Here is a 13,233-nt window from a genome sequence, read left to right as displayed (position 1 = left end):
CTCACAATAATTATATTCTTTATGTTTTTTCAGGATTGTTTTGGCTATTCTTGTTGGAAACTTTTAGTAAATAATTTTGACATTTGTATAATATTCACAACTAGTTACTGGGAGATCCGGTATTACCCAAGTGCATGGGTTGATTAACTGCCGTGCTCATATTGGCCAAACCTGAAAGGGCACAATCGGTATCTCCATGAAGTCAGACTCCCTTACCACTTCTCGTACAGAGGTTGTACGACTTTGGACAACTACTTCACCTCTCCTGACGTTCGTTTCCTCACTCCTGCATGCTGGGGTTACTAGAAGATGATGCCTAAAGTTCCTGCCAGATCTAACCCTCCAGGGAGGTCTTGGTAAGGATCTAAGTCAGGAACATGGGAAGCAGAAGAAGTAGCTTATGGTGCAGTTGAATCATCACCATGACTTCCTCCTTGCAGGAGAAGCAGATGGGACCGCCCAGGTCAGCAGACATCAATGACTCTGCCTGCGGCTGCGGATGCTATAACACAAGTAACTTATTGCCCCCGAGTCACTATGGTACAGTGGGAAGTACACAGGCCTTTGTTAATTTAGACTTGGGTTCAAATCCTGGAATCTAGTACTTTCAGCTGTGTAGCCTCTGTGTAATTTATGGTCTCTCCCTGTTTCCTTCTCTGCTAACTAGGGCAATAGCATCTACCTCCCAAGTCACTGCGAGGTTAAATGTGGTACGTGAAGGTACCTAGGTCCACCCTACAACACCATATATGTTCAACAAATACATGTTTCTTTTCTTATATGCTTTTTCAAGTCTTTGAATCCTTCCTCGAGGAGTGTGAAAACAGTTTGGAAGTAACAGAACTGACACACACAAACTTATCCATCAAATTTTCTCTGAAGGACTCTGTTGAGGAACTACAGGGTTCCCCAGAATGTAGTTAGATAAAACATTAGGACGTCTAGGATTCATGAATGGTGACTTCATTTCTAGTCTAATTGCTTATCACACAGGGGGTCCCCTTCTCCAGACTTAGATCTATTCACGCAGTCTGTGTCTTAAGTATATAAATGCTCAGAATAAAAAAATAAGGTACATGACGCTGGCGGGCAACTCGGGCAACCGGCGGCTGGGGAGGCCACCGCCTCCCTGGGCCTGCTGCCGGAGTAGCTGCCTCCGCGATGCCGCTGCTGGTTGAGGGGCGGCGAGCGCAGCTGCCGCAGTCTGCCGGGGACCTCGTCCGAGCCCACCCGCTTCTGGAGGTAATGGGGCTACCTGCTTGACACATTGTGATGAATCGACCCCAAGGCTGAGGTCCCCTTGATCATGAACTGCATAAAATCCTTTTCCAACCACACTCAATGTGGAAGGCGGGAAGTGCACCTCGTGGGCGGCTTCAGTGATGAAAGGCAGTTGTCACAAAAACTTACTCATCAGCTTCTTAGTGAATTTGACAGACAAGAAGATGACATTCACTTAGTGACATTATGTGCGACAGAATTAAACGACCGAGAAGAAAACGAAAACCACTTTCTAATAATTTATGGCATTGCTGTCAACATTAAAACTGCAGAGATTTACAGAGCCTCCTTCCGAGATCCGCGGGCTGGAGGAGGAGCTGCGAGCTGCATGAGCTTTAACAGGAGGACCAATGATTAGTATTCACGATGCAAAGACAGAACAACTTCGTGCAGGACCCTACTCCTGGATGCCATTTCCACATGTGGATTTCTGGTTACAGCAAGATGATACGCAAATACTAGAGAACCCTTCCACGTCACCTCTGGCGGAGCCCCCCAACTTTGTTGAACATATTAGGTCTACCTTGGTGTTTTAAAAAAATACCCATCTCCAACAAACACACTCTTTCCTGCAAATAAAGCTCTGCTTTACAAAAAAAAAAAAAATAATGAAGATGGCTTATGGGAAAAGATCTCTTCTGCAGGGAGCTAGAAATAGGAATTACCAAAGCAACTTTTTGGCATAACAGAGACTTATTGGTGCAGTAGGACAGAACATGAATTTGGAATCCACATTTGTTGAGTCTTAGTGTCTTTCAGATGACTTTCAAAATAAAATCGTATTTTGGCAAAGGCAAAAAAAAATAAGGTACATGAAGTTTGGATTCAGAAAGAATAGGTTTGAATTTTAACTCTTGTGCTAATTAGCTACGTCCTTGGTCAAAGTATTTAACTTCTTGGATTACTCACATAGGAGGGGGGGCAACAATAACAATTACCTTGCAGAGCTGAGGCAAGGACTGAAAGCGAAATACACAAAGTGCCAGGCACATGGTGAGAGGCCCGTAAATGGCAGCTCTGACTACTCAGCCTGTCACATCACAAAGGTGATGCCCTTGGCAGAGGAACAGAAGCCTCATCAGTAACCACTGCCACATCAATCAGGGTAAATGTTGTCAGTCCCTGAAGTGTGGTTTCTTTTCAAACCCAAAGACACTCCACCTCACCACCTTCTCTTGCCCCAAGTTACAGTCATATGTTCCTGGTGTTTCTCTAAATCTCCAAAGAACCCAGAAGTGCCTGATGCATTTGGCATCCAGTAAATACTAATGACTAATGAATTCTCTATGGTGAAACACACCCTGCCTTCACTCACTCACTGGGATACTTGAGGATGATTCCGAAGGGCTGGTTGTTCACATCTGTCTCTGTTAGGCGGCAGATATATTTCTCGTTCAACTTAATGGGGTATTTCAGGATGGAGAACACCTTGTAGAAGCCATTCACCTGCTCCTCCACGACTTCTGTGTTACTGTGATTGCTCAGGTCCCTCTCTGCCTGGTCCAACCATGTCACCTTGGGCATGAGGTACCAGCTGTTGGAGACACATGTGGCCACGTCCTCATTATCAATCCTATCGAACTGCACTGGAGCATTTCAGAGTCTGGTCAAAAACAATTAGTTGCTTTTTTGTTGTATCCCGGGAGGACTGGGCTAGTAGAATCTTGCCCTGAGTTTTTATGGTAACCTTCATGTGGGCAACACATCTTGAGGTTCACTGTAGTTAAAATTTCAGTCCAGGCACAGTGAGAGACAATTACGAGACGTGTATGCTTCTGCTCTCTAGGTTTCCCCTACTACAGGCTGTATTTGTTTTTGGAATCTTCTCCTTCTGAGGGGTTCGCTTTGAACTTCTGCTGACCTCATATAGTCTGCTGAGAAACACAGATGATAACAAATAAGTCTCATCATTCCCCCGCCTCTTCCAACTCCTACCCTGAAAGAACTCTGCCACACCTCCCTCCACCCACTGTGAGACCGATCTCTGGTGGGATGAAGACCACGCTCCATGTAACCCCAAGAAAGGTGAGGATCCCTGAGGCACTAGGGAGATCCATTGGTCCAGTCCAATCCCACATTTGAAGAGTGAGAAAATGAAGCCTGGAAAAGCTAAATGAGTTGTCCAGAGTTAACCAGAACTAGAACTTGGGCTGCCTGACTTCCAATGCAGGGCTCTTCTTACTAAACCACACATCAGATCTCAGAGTATTTGTGTAGGATTATTGTTATTTAACATTTTTCTTTTTCAGTGTTATAATTTGTTTGGTGAGTTCACGACAAGGCCAGTGTTTTCCTTTTCCTATTCTTCGTTCCCTTATTTGAATGCCAGGTGCAGATACAGCAACTTTGGCCGAGAGCAATATTTTTAGCTAAGATGAACTGACATTCCAATTCCATATTATAGACTCTCATTATGGGAGTGAGAAAAGCCTATAATAATTTGAAGAGAAAAAGTGAGAATACTAGAAGAGAAAACTTACAGTTTATCCCTATGAAGAGAGACAGAGCTTGAAACCAAACTTATCCAATAAATGTTCTTACCTTCTACTATTAGCTTTATTGTACTTCTGCCTCTTTCATGAGGTGTGATGGCTGTGCACTTATAGATAGCTTCATCCATGAAACTCACATTTCTTCATAAAAGTAATAGAATTCCCTCAGAAACACCCTGATCCATGGAGACTCTTCCCTCATACAGTGAGTCTTAGTCCTCTAGTTGCTCTGTGTTATTGTGAAACCGGTAAACCAACTACGAGAAAACTTCAAAAAAGTTATAACTGAAAAAGAAGAAATATTCTTTACAGTTTTCTACCTCATATTTTTCTTGGGTATCTTCTCTTTCCCAAGAAAACTCAAGGCTTTCTGTGCCCTCCACAAAGGAGAAATGGCAGGAGAGGGGAACATCTGTGAAAGGGTGGGCCCATAACTCTTCTGTAGGCACTGAGAAGGTCAAGTGAGGAGTGAACTTAGTAAAGTGCTTATAAAGACCAGTGAATACTATATCAGGTAGGGTTTAATAACAAATAAAAGGAGTCACTCTAGCTATTTCAAGCCAATAGGAATTTGGTACAGAAAATTCAACGTTTACAAAAAATCATTGGAAAGCTGAAGAATGAGCCCAAAGATGGGCATGGAAGGTAAAATTTGCAATGTGTGTTGTCCTTCCCCACAGCATGCTGGGCTCAGAATGTTCTTTCCTCTGTTCCTATCTCAGTGTTAGTATAAAGACTGAATGAATTAATTCAAGAAAAGCTTTTAGAATATGTCTATGTTTTATTTATTGATTTTTTAAGAGAGAGAAACATTGATCCAGCATATTGAAAAGATTTAATGTTACCTGACATATTAGGGTTCTCCAGAGAAACAGAACAAACAAAACCTATTTAAAGAGATCATGTTATTATGGCAGTGAGATGTCCCAAGATCCGCAGTGGGCAAGGTGGAGACCAAAAAAATGCAATGGCACATGATTTCCTGTGTATGTGGAATCTAAAGAACAAAATAAACAAAATAGAAACAGAGGACAGACTGACAAATGTCAGAAGGGAAAGAGAATTTGAGGGGTGGGTGCTGAGTGAAAAGGGTGAAGGAATTATGGGAGGAAATAACCAAATTTATTACATATGTACATATGGCAGGTCGGGATTCCATACGAATAGGGAACCCAAGAACAAGGCAGGCATTTGAGATTTATATGCCATCTTTCGTTGCTGTTGTTTAGAAATGCTGGACATGGTGATGACAAAAAGCAGATTGATTTCAGTGGGTTTTATTATTATTCACAAATATACTACAGACCATGTACTCCATTTATTTTCTGCTTCCAGGGAAGACTATGCCCATTATACTCTTCCTCCGTGCCCAATGCTTTAAGGCATGTAGTTCCAGAGGTTCTGTCATGTGTACACCTACATAGACACTTTCTTCCTACCTTCCTCCATTAAAATAAGATCATACTATACATACTAAGCAGTAAGTTGTGGGTGTTTTCTATCAATAAATTTAAACCTACATTATTCATTGTCATATATTCCATAATAAATTTGTCTAATTCTCTCTGGATGGGCTTTTAGATGGCTTTTGATATCTAGATATTGTAAGCTGAGTTTCAACAATAATCTTGTATTTGCATCTTTGTACACTTACCCAATTTTACCCTTAAAGTACACTTGCAGGAATACAGCTGCTATCTCAGAGGGAATGCAGGTTTTTGACATTTACTCTTCACCTGCCCTCTAGAAAGTTTGTATAATTCCTCTACTAGCAGCTGATCATGAGAATGCCTGTTTCCCTGCACTCTTTCTACCATTTTCACATTTCTGTTAATCCAATATATGAAAAGCATCCCATTGTGTTATTTTACTTTGCATTTCTTTGATTTAAAGCAGTATTTAATTGCTATGTTTATATTTTATGCCACCTTGAGCTAGGGAGAAAGGAGACTTTGTGGTTTAGGACTTCAAAGAGCACAAAAGCAATCCACGTGGACATGAAAAAGCAAATGTTTGGGAAACAAATGTTTGCTGGGCCATTCTTTAACTATGGGACACAGAGAAGACTTTGATCAAAGGAGCCTTGCTAGATTCCTCCCTATCACACACTAATCCATATTAAACAATAGTTATCTAAGATGATAGCGCCTTTCCTGGTCTTCTATCCAAATTCTTTTAGACAGTTGGGGGAAGGTCAAAGTTTCTACCCAAGTCTTTGTTTCTTAAAAATAATCAGCTTAAAATAAGCAACATTTTAGGGTGGCAACCTCTGCTCCCCCTGATAATGGAGAGGCAGTAGTAAATGAGTCTTCTCAGCCAGGGCTACACTCTAATGGGGCAGCTCTGGAAGGGGAGGGAGAAAGGGCTCAGAGAGCGCTCAGCCCCTTCAAAAAGCTCTGACACAAATGTATGTTTACATAGAGATAAAGGCAATCTTACTCATGGGCTGGACCCACTCTCCCTCTCATCTTATCTCTCACTACTCCTCCCACTCTACAAGTTCCACCAGTACCATCCCTAAATCATGATGCTGTCCAAATACTCCCGGACTGCCACGTTCCCCCATCACCACTACCCTCATCTGCCTCCCACTTCTCACTTATCATCAAAAACTCTGCCCGAGTAGCACTTCTTCTCAAAGCCTTCCCTGATCCATGTCCAGTTTATCATTCCCCTTTCTGTACCTTGAACATACTCTGAACATACTTATCATTGCATGAATCACACCGTAGAACAATTATTTTTTTGCATGTTCTTTTGTTCTCTATTATTTCAAAGGAAGGAAGGAAGGAAAGAAGGGAGAAAGGGAAAAGAAAAAAAAGAAAAGACTTTTATCTTATCAGCATATTTTCCTGCTTCCTCTTCTTTCTGTAATTTATTAAGGAAAAAAAAGAAAAGAACCCACCACAATCCTCCAGGTCTATTATATACATCAAGATAATGACAACTACATATCAAATGTTTACAAATGTTAAATTTAACCTTCATAATAAGCCTATGAAGTAGATACTATTGTTACCTCTAAGATACTAAGTGAGGAAAATGAGGCATACAGAGGGTAAATGATTCATCTGGTGCTGTGCAGAACCAAGACTCTTACTTTTCTGGTTAGCTGAAGCTTATGCATGTCACTAAAATTTTGTCCTGACAAACCTCTGCAACTTCACCACACACCATGGGAAGGTTCATCATCCAGGGTATCTACCAAGAGAACAGGAAGCTCATGGGTGGATGAGGCAGATGGCTGTGGAATATTATAATGTCTTTCCTAGAGGCCTATTAGACGCTGGAGAACGTGTTCATGGGTCGAATAGTAACGAATACAGAAGTCTTCAGAAGAACACACAATGGAATTCTACACTGCGGAAAGGAAGAAGGAGCTCCTACCCTTTGCAACATCATGGATGGAACTGGAAAGCATTATGCTGAGTGAAATAAGCCAGGCAGTGAAAGACAAATAGCATATGATATCACCATTAAGAGGAATCTAAACAACAAAACAAACAAGCAAGCAAAATATGACCAATGACACTCAAATACAGAACAGGCTGACAGAGTCCAGAGGGGAGAGGGGAGAGAATCATAGGAGAAAAGAGGATGGACTCACACGAACAAGTATAAAGGACACATGGACAATAACTAAGGTGGGGGGTGGAAATGGGAGGGAGGTGAGGAGCCCGGGGCGGGGGTGGTGCAGAGCTGGGAATATAAGATAGAAAACTGTACTTGAACAAGAACTAAATAAAAATAAAAATTAAAAAAGAAGAACACAAGGACAAAAGAGCAGACCTTGCTAGCCAATGATCAAATTCAGCATTTCTAGGGTCAATGAGACAAGTGAAGAGATTCTTCACCACACCTGTCTATTCTAACTAGGAATGTTGACTAGTGATTGACAACAAGTATTGATTTAGAAAATACCTTGCTATGGTATATGTAGTAAAACATTTTAAAGACATCTCTAAAATAATAGAAAATTTAAAAGGTAGTAAGTCAACTAGCAGCTACAAGAGCTATAGATAGTTCAGAGACAGAAAGAACAAGAGAGAGAGAGTAATCAAGTGTCATAGAAAAAAGCTGTATGAATACAATACACCTTTTCAACTCAATAAAATTTCATCCATTTCCCAGATGGAAAATATTTATCATTATGAAAAACACAGATCCTAAAGCCTTCCTAATTCTCCCACCTCAGTCAGATACTTTTTTCCCTTCTGTACTTCTATTGTATTTTGTACTTTTTAATAGTACTCATTCATTTAATAAAGCTTTTTAATGATTATTTTTTAAATTTATTTGTTGTTCAAGTACAGTTTTCTGTCCCCCACCTCCCTCCCATTTCCACCCCCCTTAGTTTTTGTCCATGTGTCCTTTATACTAGTTCCTGTAAACCCTTCCCCTTTTCCCGTGAAATTCCCTCCCTTCTTCCCTCTGGTCCCTGTCAGCCTGTTCTCTATTTCAGTGTCTTTGGTTATATTTTGCTTGCTTGTTTCTTTTGTTGTTTAGGTTCCTGTTAAAGATGAGATCATATGGTATTTGTCTTTCATCACCTGGCTTATTTCACTCCGCATAGTGCTTTCCAGTTCCACCCATGCTGTTGCAAAGGGTAGGAGCTCTTTCTTTCTTTCTGCTGCATAGAATTCCACTGTGTAAATGTACCGTAGTTTTTGGATCCACTCATTTACTGATGGGCACCTAGGCTGCTTCCAACACTTGGCTATTGTAAATTGTGAACACTTGGCTATGAACATTGGGGTGCATAGGTTCTTTTGGATTGGTGTTTCAGGGTTCTTAGGATATAACCCTAGCAGTGGAATTACTGGGTCAAAAGGTAGATCCATTTTTAGTTTAGTAGCACAGATCCATTGTAAAAAAAGTTTGAAAAAATAGAAAAGAATAATATTATAATCACTTGTTAAGTCCATCACCCATACAACAATTGTTTTCATTTTGGAATATTCTCTTTCAATCCTTATATGTGTACTTTTTCTTATTGTTGTTCACTTTTTAAGAGAACTCAATTTGTATATACAGTTTAGTGTCCAGGCTAATATTTCCCATGATACTATTTTATAAGCATTTCTCCATCATTGAAAATATTCTTATAACTTGGTCTCCTTAGTTTTATAAGTATTTGTATGTAAAATCTTATCGTCCCTACTAGACTATAAGGTCCCAAAGGACAGGGCTAGGTCCTCTTAGTCTTTCATGGTATTCCATATGTCATAGGCACCCAATAAGTATTTATTGGATTATCAAAATTAAATTGAATATGGGGCAATAGTCTTACAAAGTTTCACTATCTAGTAGGAAAAAAAACAGAAAAAAGAAATTCATAAACCACTGAAGATGAGTATCAACTATGTCAAAACAGAAAACTCCAGCCCAAAATACCGAGAAATCTATGAATTAGCTCTGTATAGACATGTATGGGTAAATGGACTAGATACAGTTGGAGTAGGCATCTGAACAATTCAGTCACAGTATAAGTCATTTGGCTCTCTAGTTCACAATCACAGCCAACAACTTTCCCTAAATAAATGAATTCTTTATTGAAATAGTTTACCTGTATCAAATCTGGTACCTCTGAGCAGCCAGGTGAGAAGCAAGTGAGATGAAGTTATCATGTCTTCAAAGGGACTGTTGTGTGGCAGTCTGCAGGGACTTCTCAGTGATACTGTTATTACCAAATTGTTGCAGCAAAAGCTCACCACAATGCCCCATGAGACTTAATATTCTAATGGCTGTATTTTTGGCCGAAAACAAGTGTTTGCAAGGAAATCTAGACAGGGTGGCTGAAGGAAAAAATGCCCTTCATTTGATCTCCCTTCTTCTTTCAGTAACATTCTAGTCAGTTTGACCCAAGAATAGTTTAATGGTATAGCTTTGATAAGTGGACAAATATGCCATGTACTTTCCCAGTCCCCTGAAATTCAACCCTTTCCCTGGATAATGCGTTACGTTGTCTCCATTTCTCATCACACTCTCCCCTGGCCCCACTGCATCTCCTTCTGCTAGTGACAGACAGATGTCAGCACTGTGAAGTGCCACAAGCCTCCAAAGCTCCTTCGCCTCCCATAGGGTTTTCAGAACTCTCCAGCCTGACTGGATAGTTTGAAGGCCAACCACAGTACTGGGGATGCTGCTTAATTTTGACCCATATGGCCACAAGGAAGAGAGATGCGTCTGTGGTAGCTGACATAGAGAAGATTTTATTAGAATTAGCATTAAGAGGATTCTCACATTTATGTAAACATTTCTCCAAAACTTTTTATCACATAGCTTCATTTTCTATTATTGCTGCTATTTCTATCTTTCCCTTTTAAGTTTACTGATTTGTAATGTTAACTCTATTTCTGAATCACATTTGAATTATTTCCTTTTCTCATTTTACATTATATTCCTGTCACTTTATTTTTACCACAGACATATAGATATTTCTAAAGCATAAAAATGTATTATTTTAAATATTTGCAATTTTCTCACCAAGATATGGAAGCACCCCAAGTGTCTATCAGTAGATGAGTGGATAAACCAATTATGGGACATTTACACAATGGAATTCTACTCTGTTATAATAAAGAAGAAAATTAAGAAAATTTTACCATTTGCAACAGTATGGATAGACCTGGAGAACGTGTTAAGTGAAATAAACCAGTCAGAGAAAGACAACTACCATATATTAGCCATAGGTGGAATCTGATGAACAAACTGAACTAACAAGCAAAACAGAGACAGACTCAGATGGAAAGCAGATGACAGCTAGTAGAGGTGGGGACTTTAGGGCTGGAGGGATTGAGCAAAAAGGAAAAAGGACTCGTGGATATGGACAACAGTGTGGTGATTGCTGGCGGGAGGGGAGTATAATGGGACTAAATGGTAATGAAAAAAAACAATAAAGATTAAATTTTAAAATAAATAAGTAAATATTTGTGATTTTCACATATTAGGGTTTCTGCCAGAATGTGATCTTGCTCCAAAACAAGGCCTAATTTTTTAAGATTTTATTCATTTATTTTTAGAGGGGAAGGGAAGGAGAGAGGGAGAGAAATATCATTGCGTGGTTGCCTCTCCCGTGTTCCCTGCTGGGAACTGGCCTGCAACCCAGGCATGTGCCCTGACTAGGAATCGAATCACGGTTATTTGGTTCACAGGCCTGCACTCAATCTCCTGAGCTAAACCAGCCAGGACAAGGCCTAATTTTTTAAAGGACCCTTTCAAAACATGTTTCAAAATCAGGACACTATTGGTTTCAAAAACATTCTATCCCTGGTTTAAACTGACAACATATATTCTCCCACAAGTATAACTCAAACAGAAATTAAAGTTTTGTAGATAAAAGGCCTGTGAACCAGACAGTCAAGGTTTGATTCCCAGTCAGGGCACATGCCTGGGTTGCAGGCCAGTTTCCAGTGGGGGACAAACGAGAGGCAACCACACGTTGATATTTCTCTCCCTCTATCCTTCCCTTCCCCTCTAAAGATAAATGAATAAAATATTTTTAAAAAGGCATAAAGCTCCTCACATAAAAGACTGGCAAGAAAGACTTACTCTTCTTCTTAGAAGGAAAGCTATAATGCCATTGATTATAAACTCAACATTTTTCTGCATAGGTTTGTAAAAGAATGCCAAGCATTTTCCTTATTTTTATTCATGTCTTCAAAATCACAAATATTAATTTCAGAAGAGATGAATTATGGCAAGGGAAAATATGTTACTTAAAAGTGCTAAATTAAAGCCAGAGTCATGATTTTCCCTGTTAAATTATAGCCTTAACCTGCAATAAAATCTCAATATTTAGTGAGTCCTTAACCTCATCAGTTACTTTGAGCTATCTCAAATTAACTAACCTACTTCATGGCTTCAAAACTCATTTGTAGCTACTATCATTTAAACCAAAAACACAGAAGTGCTTCTATAGCTGAAATGGTAAAACACCCTTATTGATATACATTACTTATGTCGGACTTTAAACAAATCCAGTAGGGCAAGTGGGGCAAGTACTATCCATATTTTATGGAGGGAGAAACTGAAATAAAATCCCACATCCAAGGACACCAAGCAATTTAACTGCAGAACCCAAGGAAGAAGCCAAGGGATCTGATTTCTAGTCCAGCCTTCATACTTTAAAGTCAGCTTGGTTAATCCCCAGGCTTTAAATTTCTGTGGCTTTTCTTATTGTTGACACTATTACAGATGTCCCTCATTTCAACCCCCGCCTTTGCCCCCCCCTCCACCCAGCCTCTGCCCCCTCTCCCCAGCCCTCAACACACTACTGTGTCCCTGGGCCAGGCATATATGTTTGGCTAATTTTTTCACCCTCTTTTATCCAGTTCCCCCCATCCCCCTCACCTCTGAGATCTGTCAGTCTGTTCCATGTATCCATGTCTCTGGTTCTATTTTGTTCATCAGTTTTTCTTACTAGATTCCACATATATGTGAGGTTATATTGTATTTGTATTTGTCTTTCTCTGACTGGCTTATTTCACTTAGCATAATAATCTCCAGGTCCATCCATGCTGTCACAAAAAGTAAGAATTCCTTCTTTTTTATAGCCACGTAGTATTCCATGTACCACAGCTTTTTTATCCACTCATCTACTGATGGGCACTTGGGCTGTTTCCAAATGTTGGCTATTATAAATAACACTGCTATCAACATAGGGGTGCATATATTTTTTTCTAATTGGTGTTTCGGGATTCTTAGGGTATATTTCCAGCAGTGGGATCCCTGGATCAAAAGACAGTTCCATTTTAAATTTTAGGAAACTCCATGATGTTTTACACAGTGGCTGCACCAATCTGCATTCCCATAAGTGGTGCACTAGGGTTCCCTTTTCTCCACATCTTCGCTGCCACTTGCTGTTTATTGATGGCAGCCATTCTGGCAGGTGTGAGGCGATACTTCACTGTAGTTTTAATTTACATTTCTCTTTATGATTAGTCATGTTGAGCATTGTTTCATGTCTATCAGCCATCTATCTAATGTCCCCTTTGGAGGTGTCTATTCAGGTCTTTTGCCCATCTTTAATTGGACTGTCTTCCTGGTGTTGAGTTACAGAAGCACTCTACATATTTTGGAAATTAACCGCTTATCAGATGTATCACTGGCAAATGTTCTCCCATACAGTAAATTCCCTTTTCATTTTGATGTTTTCTTTTGCTGTGCAGAAGCTTTCCTTCTGCACAGAAGTTTGATGTAGTCCCATCTGTTTATTTTTTTTCCTTTGTTTCCCTTGCCCTAGGGGATATATCTGCAAAAGTATTGGTACCTGAGACATGTGAGATTTTACTATGTTTTCTTCTAGGATTTTTGTGGTTTTGTCACTTAAAATCTTTTACCTATTTTGAGTTTATTCTTGTGTATGGTGGAAATTGGTGCTCTGTGTTAGGGAGGATAGATAACAATCCACCGGAGAGAAGAGGAGGGAGACTCATTAATTTAACAGTCCTGAGCTTGG

General features: G+C 40.0%; 1 pseudogene; it reads left to right on the top strand.

Annotated features, from left to right (window-relative positions):
• Positions 1–1,101: 1,101 nt before the first annotated feature.
• Positions 1,102–2,059, top strand: LOC118986608 (protein N-terminal asparagine amidohydrolase-like; annotated as a pseudogene).
• The last annotated feature ends 11,174 nt before the right edge of the window (positions 2,060–13,233 follow it).

The sequence above is a fragment of the Sturnira hondurensis genome, unplaced genomic scaffold (genome assembly GCF_014824575.4).
Source record: "Sturnira hondurensis isolate 20B ecotype Veracruz unplaced genomic scaffold, ASM1482457v3 Scaffold0004338, whole genome shotgun sequence".
NCBI lineage: Eukaryota > Metazoa > Chordata > Mammalia > Chiroptera > Phyllostomidae > Sturnira > Sturnira hondurensis.
The sequence above is the reverse complement of the archived record's forward strand: the minus strand, read 5'-3'. Positions and strand labels throughout refer to the sequence as shown.